Source organism: Xiphias gladius, chromosome 22 (assembly GCF_016859285.1).
Source record: "Xiphias gladius isolate SHS-SW01 ecotype Sanya breed wild chromosome 22, ASM1685928v1, whole genome shotgun sequence".
Lineage (NCBI taxonomy): Eukaryota > Metazoa > Chordata > Actinopteri > Istiophoriformes > Xiphiidae > Xiphias > Xiphias gladius.
The window spans coordinates 25636794-25645862 of NC_053421.1; positions in this window are offsets into that span (position 1 = coordinate 25636794).

Sequence of the window (9069 nt, forward strand, 5' to 3'; positions counted from 1 at the left end):
AAAATGTTATTTCTTCACATTCTGTTGATAATCTGTTAATTTTTGAATGTTTTAAACTAAAAATACTTACATATATATACCCCATTAAGAAGAAAAGAGCAAAATGCAAATATACAAGCCTTAGAAAATTCCTTTTAGAGCGAAACATCGTATGACAGGAATCGTATTGGAGGCAAATGCACAGCCACGAAGTTATCTGCTTTAGATTTCCTTGTGTTAAACGTGTACCTGCCTACTTCCCCTCTCTCCGCAGCCTTCACAGGCCAGTCACCCTGCACGTGAAACATTTACCAGTGTTTCGTTGTGTGTTCGTCCAAAGGGTGGCAGTACAACATAAAGGAAGGGCAGTGCACCTTAATAGTCTCCTCTGCTGTTTGGGGCCCCCGAGCTTTCATCTGCTGGCTTCAGTTCATTTCATCACGCTATACCGGAGCTGATCTAATAGCATGTACATTTTGTTGTCACCTAAAGGGAAATTCTTGTCATGCTCCAAATTGATGTACCTGTTTGTAGCCTTGGACAGTATTTGTGCTGCACAGTCACAGGCAGTGTGGGAGCAGCATACGGCTCAGACGGTTTTACCCAACAAGCCCAGCGAGGTACATTTAAACAGTAGATAACGGATTCATATTTGGAAAGTGTGTTGTACATAGACCATAATTTGATTATCACCAAGGGAACATTGAACCCTTTGATCCTTGAACACCTTGAGGTCAGTCTCTGCACAATACAGTTCATTTTCATCCTCGATTCAATATGTAAACAAGCATGTTGTGTTTGTTGGGTTATTTTGCCTCTTCGGTATCATAATACCATCTGATTTCCCAGAGGAAGTCCTCCGGCGTGCCTCGGTGCCCTTCCAAACCCTGACCCCTGACACCATCCCAAGGCTTTTGATATGAGCAGATAGACACGTGGAGAGGATGTAAATCTCCGTGAAGACTGGCGTCCTTCACCCCATCTGATCCTCCTCCTGCACTTACCCACCTTATCTTCAGGTCCATGATGGTATCGAAGCAACTTGAGTCCACTTAAATAAGACAGGCAAACAATCAGGGCCTTAATTTAAGTGATTCTGTCGGGGGTTTAACTCAATCAGGACAGAGTCCGAGAAATTCCTCTCCCGATATTGATCAGGGACGTGCGTCGCTATTGATTTTCTCTGACATTTCTGTACTCCAACACATTCGTGAGATTTTTCTTTTGTACTTATGAGCCATTTCTTTCATATTCCACCGTCAGCAACTGTTCGAGAGCTGCTGTCAGAATGCCCAGCAAACTGAGTCTCCCCTTTTCTGGGACGCAGTCTAAACCAGACTTGAGCGTGCCCTCGTTGTGGGGGTTTGCAACCCCCCGAGAGGGCCTGACCTGACCCCAAAAATTGCTCAATTGACTTTTTCCGTCCGCAGTTATGTGTGGCGATGGGGAACCATGACATTTACATTCGCACTACTCCAATATGATCCCTTGCTCGGCGCGAGTTTCTGACACAGACCATAGCTCAAAACAGGTCACAGGATCAAAAGTGTCTCTTGCCCGAAGGAAACACTGAGTCGATCCTTTCCATTTCTGCACCAAACGGTGTTTTCTCCCTCCCCCTCTCTCATTTTCTCTCTCTCTTCTCTCTCACCAGTAACTTGCTGGAACACATTTAGATCCTGAGTAGAACTCCTCAGTGCCCACTCATCACTCTGCGTGGTGTTTGAAGATTACTACGCTCAGAGACATCCTCACTGGGCATCCAGGCAGCTTAGAGGCCAAAATCCATAATCCCTTACCCTTCATGGGAATTCTCCATGCACTTCAACATGCTGAAATACAGCCCTGCTGCAGCAGCCGCTCATGGTCGAGGAACTGCTGCAGCCGGAGGCCGAGATAGATGGATGACATGTCTCAATGAATGTGGGAGAAGCGGAGGAAGTTAGATTTAAAAATAAGTTATATACCTGAGATAGCTTTCTGCCCAGAAACCTAATATGAAGGGATGCCTCTTGCAAGTTATTTTTATTTCTATATTATGCGCACTACCTCAGTCAGTCCGCATGCACTGGTAACTGTTTTATGTGTACCAGAACAGCCCAGAAGACATTATTTACTGAAAATGTGGGTAATGTGGTGGGACTCGGCAGCTGCACAGCCTTTCCACTAGTCGTCTCAATAAAGAATTTCCTCTGAGGCTTCGGTGCCTTATTAAAAAGCATAAATAAGTGTAGTTCCTTGATTTAGTAATCTGCATGAACAAGTAATTTGTAAAGTTCAGCCTTTATAGCTGAAGGGCCAGTGGGGTTTAATTTTTCCTCCTCCAGGCTACACTCTGATGCTTTGTTAGTCTGCTGTGCTAAAACCCTTGTAATAGCTCGGGGAGTTGATCTTGCAGCAAACAAGAGTCGTAAAAATAATCTAATTTTCACATTTGATATTTTATCATTATGAAACTGTTTCTTGACCGTAGACCCTCCCCACTTCGTTTTCCTTGAAATACACGCAAAAGTACGGGGGCGACCTGAGAGAGAAAATCCGAGCCGGTTTTAGTTCAACATCAGGTAGCGGGATCACATATGTTGAACCAGTGGTCTCTAACTCTCTGCACCATCTGCTGACACATTTTTTGATTAGCACTAAGCCCAAGTGGTCAACAGGGATTTTTACATTTTTTGACTTTTTTTTTTTCCATGGCAGCTTGCAAGGACATCTCAGTTCCCCAGACTCCATATGTTTTGTCCACAACATGTCGAGCTCTAACTTGGACAAAATGTCAGCACAAATGCCCTTGGTGAGCGAGGAGCTGGACCGTTACCAGGCACCACTGGCCTAACCTGTATCAGAGCGTTGCAGTTGTCTCTCCCTGCTGTTTGGCATGCTCCGTGGCACCGAGCGCTGAGGGCAGAGCGTGTCACCGAGCTGGCACCGGCCTGAACTCGTTCAAGGTTACTCTTTGATTTAATGGTGATACATTTTTTAAAACGGCATCATCCCTCTCTCTCTTGCCACCGCGCCTAGTCCATCTCTGTCACAAACACTGGCTGTGCGTCTCACCTTTAGCAGTGGAAGCACCGGGAGAGGTTGTTTAAGATATAAATCAATGGCTAATGAAGCCCCGGCTCCTGTGCAAGTTGGCCCTGATTGTTTTACCTGCCGGCTTGTTTTAAAGGCAGGACAGCGAAGGAAAACGGTACTATATATTTAGACTATGACACGGGAAAACGGTCCAGTCCTCAAGTAGAGAGCTCCTTGTGTGGGCACCAACAATTAACACTGACTTCAGTGCGTTGTTGTTTTGATACCTAACCATGTTCTGTGGTAAAATGTAAAACCTTAGGGATTTTTTCTCTGCCCTTCCAAAGATGATGGAGAAAAGGTTTTTCTTCATTCCGTCTTTGTCTTGTATAAATAGTATCACCTAGCTCCATAGGTAGTGATGTTTTTGACAAGTTGAAATGTGGTAATTACCACCTCCCCCTGCTGTTTTTTTCAGGAAATATACACTGACAGCATTGTGTACCATAAAAATAGATCATCAACCAGTTGCTTTTTTTCTCTGAGGTGCAGTTGCTCGCGAACGGGTCTAATTGTCGGGGGTTAGCATCGGTGCACATGTGCAGACAGACATTTTCAGCTGATCAGACACACATTTAACTTTTTTTTTTTTTTTTTCTTAACTGAAATTAAATCTGAGCTATTCAGGCATGAGAACATCGGCATTTGTGTTGTGTGGCAGCCTGTTATGGATGGAGATGAGGATTTCAGATAGCTAAAAAAAAAGAAAAAGTGATAAATCAGAGGATAGAAAAAGGCCATATTCATGATCCATGTAATCCTCTTATATCGCATGTCATTTTGAAAAAACAAAACAAAACACATTTGCCATCAATACTTCTGTGTCTGGTTTGATAAAGCTACCTCTTACAATAATTGGGCAACTGCATACGAGAAACTTGATGAGCACAGATCATTTTAACAATTACAACTAAGATGCTATAGTCAGTGGAGGGACACGTATGTGCTGCTGGGATGATTTTTAAAAAAAAAACCCATTTGCAGCTCTTTTGATCAGCTGTATCGAGGAAAGAATCAGCTTTCACTATTTTTGTAAATTAAATTCTTTAATTTAATCATTATAGTGACATTGCAATGCATCTCTTCTCTCAGATAATGAGGACATGAAGATTTGAAGGACGTTGCTCAAAACAACCCACCTATTTCTCAGATTTCCGCCTTTATGTCCTGTAAAGCTGATAAAATCCCACATTAACTTTTCGAATCATCCTTTTCACGAAACATAAAGTATAAATCCTGTCAGAAATTCAGCCTGCCCGTTGCTCTTGAAAGGATAAACCATAGACTGTATATAAAGTTACAGGGGATAGCACCAGATACCCTTGTATTCTGACTGACACGGGGCTGGAACTCTTCGTATGTTTTAATTATTATTTGCTTCATTATTTAGTCTATAAGAGGCCAGAAAATATTGAAAAATGCCCATCACAATTTCCCATAGCCCCTGGTGACATGTTAAAACTGCTTGTTTTGTCCAAAAAAACAGTTGATAAACCAAAGATAATAAATTTACAAGGATGTAAAACAGAAAGGTGCAAATTTTCACATTTGAGATGCTGAAACCCTACAATGTTTAACAACTGTTCCTGATAAATGCCTTTTTGTACATATGTGCATTGCATATCTGTCCGTCCTGGAAGAGGGATCCTTCCTCTGTTGCTTTTCCTGAGGTTTGTTCTGTTTTTTTTTTGTTTTTTTTTAACCCTTCTTTACCTTATTTGAATGGAGGGTCTGAGTATAGTTGGTGTTGTCTTCTAAGAAAATTGTAAAGCCCTCGGAAGAAAATTTACATTCCGCAAACTCTACTACTAATACTGCCACTACTATCAACTATAAGTTGACTTGAGCTGACTGATGTTGAAACAATTGACCACGGACGGAAAATTAAAGATTTTGATAGTTTGTGGGTCAAAATGGGTTAATTTAAGTAATGTATTTAGCAAAATGCCAAGCATTTACTTGTTCGAGCTTGTCAAATACCAGACATTTCTGATTTTCCCTGCTTTATATCATTATGAATTGAATATCTTTGTATTCTGGACTGTTGGTCGGACAAAACAAGCAATCTGAAGACGTCTCCGTGGGCTCTGAGAACTTGTGATTGGCATTTTTCACAATTACCTGATGTTTTTTGGACTAAACAATTTAGTGATTAATGAAAAAATAATCAGCTAATTAATTGATAATGAAATGAGCTGTTAGTTGCAGCCTTATAAACGATTCACTGACGATCAGTATCCTTGCCAATTAATATTCTTTCAATTGATTAATAGCTTAATTGGCTTTTTGTTTCAGCACTAGATTGATATACTGACAGATAGTATAATCAAAATCAATCCAATCAAATCAAAATTGATTCAGTGATTGGGTCTGTACGATGCAGACGGAATGATGGGTTAAGTTTTCCCAGTACCCATGGGTAGAAAACCATTGGGTCACCAATCAAAACTGAGACGATGGGTTGTTTTGATCCAGTGTTAGTCTTGTTTTTTTTATGTTGCTTCTGCGTTATTTACCCAAAATAAAATGTGGGTCCTTTGACCCAGTGTTAGACAAAAGTTTTACCTTAAAATTGTCCCAAATGAATTGTTAGATGTAGAAGAGGTAGAGTAGAATATGACAGTTCATAACTATGGTAATTAATATTTTATACAGCCTTTGTAAATAACCCAACTTTAGTATAAAAAATAACACCGACACTAAAGATTCTCTACTCACAGGTCTTAGATAAAGTTGAGCCATTGTTGTGTCTGTGCTATAGTGACTCAATCCCTGTATCTTTAGCAGTTGCACTCATTACTATTTCCTGTGATGTTGGGCTTCTGTGACTTCAGCAATCTGAGAATTTCACCTCAGAATTCAATTTCGGATTAAATCTGAGAATATACAATTCATTACAATGAACCCGTTACATTCATTGTAAATTTATAAGAGCGGTCCTGATGCTCCGCACGCAAGAGTGTGAAAATCCTCACGGTGGAAAAAAAGGCAGAGCAGCCGTGAAAACGACTCTTGTCTTCATATAATGTGGTAAACGGGGGAGACATTTGGTGTTGAGAGCAGCCGAGACATCCAGCTGGCAGATATTTGAAAGCAGCCTAAATTTCTTTCAGATTCATGGTGAGCTGAGTAGCATTAGATCATAGATGTGCAAACAGCAAAATGGGAGAATTAGACAGTCAGCCATTATCCAGTGGAGTAAGAATTGGCAGCGTGACGACGCTAAACATCCATTAGAGCAGTTGGCTGCAGTACACAGGTGACCTCTGTTTCAGTCTTTCAGAGACCTTTTGTTAAAAGCCTCCCAATATTTTTTTAATTTCCACACCCCTCGGAAGAAAAATCTGTATACCAAATGCAAAATAAGAAGCGGGACAGAATTAAATAGAGCGTAAACTTAATTTCATGTTGCCACAATTCATTCGATTCATATGGGCTTAATAGTATTGTTCATTTTCCTGCATATTTAGAGGCGAAGTGTTCGTACCTGGTTATGTCTAGGGGGCATTAAGTCTGACTAATGAAATGACTCTGTCCTCTGTGGTGTTTTAATCTATTCACTGCGAAAGTAATTGACAAGCCCACAGTATGTGTATTAGGATAGCTCCAGCACCAAAGGACAGCTGTCACTAAAGCAATTAAAATGACAAAGGTTAATTAATTCTCTCCAGTTTTTACCTGATATGAGACATTCACAATGAGTGAGTTTTCATTTCCAGAGGAGTAATAGTGTTTTGAGGAGAGTAATTTATTTGTGATAAAAAAAAAAAAAAACAAAAAAAAACACCGGCCATTGTCTGATAGAACCTTTAATATGTCAATACCTCACACAAAACTGTGCCTCAGGACAGCTTCAGCCCCAGATTTGAAATAAATTCTGCAGCAGGACATGATCTGAAATGACAATTGGTTGTTGTTTTTTAAAGTACGATACCTATTATTTCTTCCGTAGTAGCCATACAAAATGGGATTTTTTTTATAAATGAGGCATGTGAGGATGTCGCACACTTAAACATTTCATTTGAACCAACGTCTGCAAGTGGAAAAATGAAGCTCTACATCGTCCCCGTGGCTGGGGGTCAAGCGGAAGAAAACCAAGACGCAAATAATTACTATGCCTACCACCTCTGACACCACGAGAACAGAACCCAAGAACTTTCTAATCCACCTAAATGTCAAAGCAATGTTCGCAGCACTCCCTCTGTGTGAATCTCCACAGGCTGCCAAAAGGCCAGTGGTTAGTCATCTGTTTACTCCTGCAGCTGCTGGGTGTCATTGGGACTCTGAAGGAGAAATCCCATGATTCTCTCTGCCATTTCTGACAGCTCCCGCCCAGACCACATTAATCAGGGATTGTGGGTGAGCTAGGGGATGGGCGGCAGGCATGGATGGCTCCGGCCCAGGACAACTGAACCGAGGGAGAAGATCTGGGCCCGAAGATAACTTAGACGTCCAGACACTGCTGGTTTGTAATGCTATCGGTTTCATTCATACACAGAGAGCTTGTTAAATAGACGGCACTCAAAGGAAAAAGGCTAGTTTGTCGCTTTGGAATTAACATATTTTAAGAAATACTGGCTTTAAAGAAGAGTCAAATAAGCCCCCAACCTCTCCCAGTTGTGCAAATTATTCTCCAAGAAAGAGATTAGCTGAATTGAGGTTATTAGATATTTGAGATTGTTTTGAATTTAATTTCTGCCGAAACATGATTGACAGGCCATTCAAAATGGGAACTAAAACTACAGTAAAAAAACTGAAGTAGTAATAGTAAAATTTCCAGATGCTACGGATGCTCCAGTACGTTCACCAGCTGGTCTAATCTGCGGCCGCTACGAACAACGCCGGTGAGACCCGTGAGACGGAACCAAAGCTGTAAAGCTGTGGGCCATGAAACCAAAACAATGAGCCGAAAGAGGCTAAAACCCTCCGTAGAGCTCGGGGAACTGAAGAGTCGGGCACTAACTCTCTTTGATCGTCACAACAAGTGACACCTTTCACATCACAAGCAGTCATTTGATACATTGTTAATGTTAAAATATTGATTAGGGCAGCTTTAAGTTATATTTGTGAATACATCTGCATAATGTATCGTTATGCGGGCCTTGAACAGTACATATTATAATACGTTGCATTTACCCTCAGACGACATCAGTCAGGGAACAGATCCATCTCTTAGCAGCTCTCACACCGAATGTGTTTTCTCTTGTAAGATTATGTGCATAATGAGGCTACATTGTCTCGGCAAAGTGCTGCCTTAATTCTTTGAAGCTGAACAAACTGTCCCTGGCACATTCGGTGCGGGTGGAGAGATATCAAAGTCACTTTATTGAGATGAAAGAACCGGTCCAAAACAGCAATCTGAGACATTAGTCATTACTTTTTCTCGGTGACAGAAACACGCTCTCAATTTACGAGTCAGGTGCTTCCAGTGATTTCTGCCAGCCTTGTTCCTCCACATCATAAATTCCTCCACTCCTTTATGCTCACTCATCCCACAGGCAAACCCCTATTCTCTGGCCCGCCTTGTCAGAAAATACACCCCATGTTGGCATATTGGATGTCGTCCAGGCTGCCATTAGCAGTTACTGTGTTGCGTATACTATAGCGTACAATATTAAAGAGCTCTGAATTTAAATAGACAGCAGTGATTGCGCCCCTAGGTGCACATTTGTACTTTTTTACAGGTTTTCTATCGGCACTTTAATTCATTCTTTCTGTGGTGTTGACTCTGCAGAGCTCCCACTTACACTGTGTTCATTTCCTCTAAATGCTTCATGTGGAGACACTGGCTCCCAATTTATGTAATGAAGGTTTAATAGCCAATTGGAACATCCAATATCATTAACAGCCAGTGTTAGTCTCATCCAGAATTTGCCTTTTTTTTTTTTTTTTTTTGATAACCAGAGGTGCAAATGTTTGATAGGTGGAATGTGTGATTAGCACCTGCTGTTCAATGTACATGTACAAGTCCTGTCTCCTCTGGAGCAAAAAAACAAAAAAAAAACCAAAACA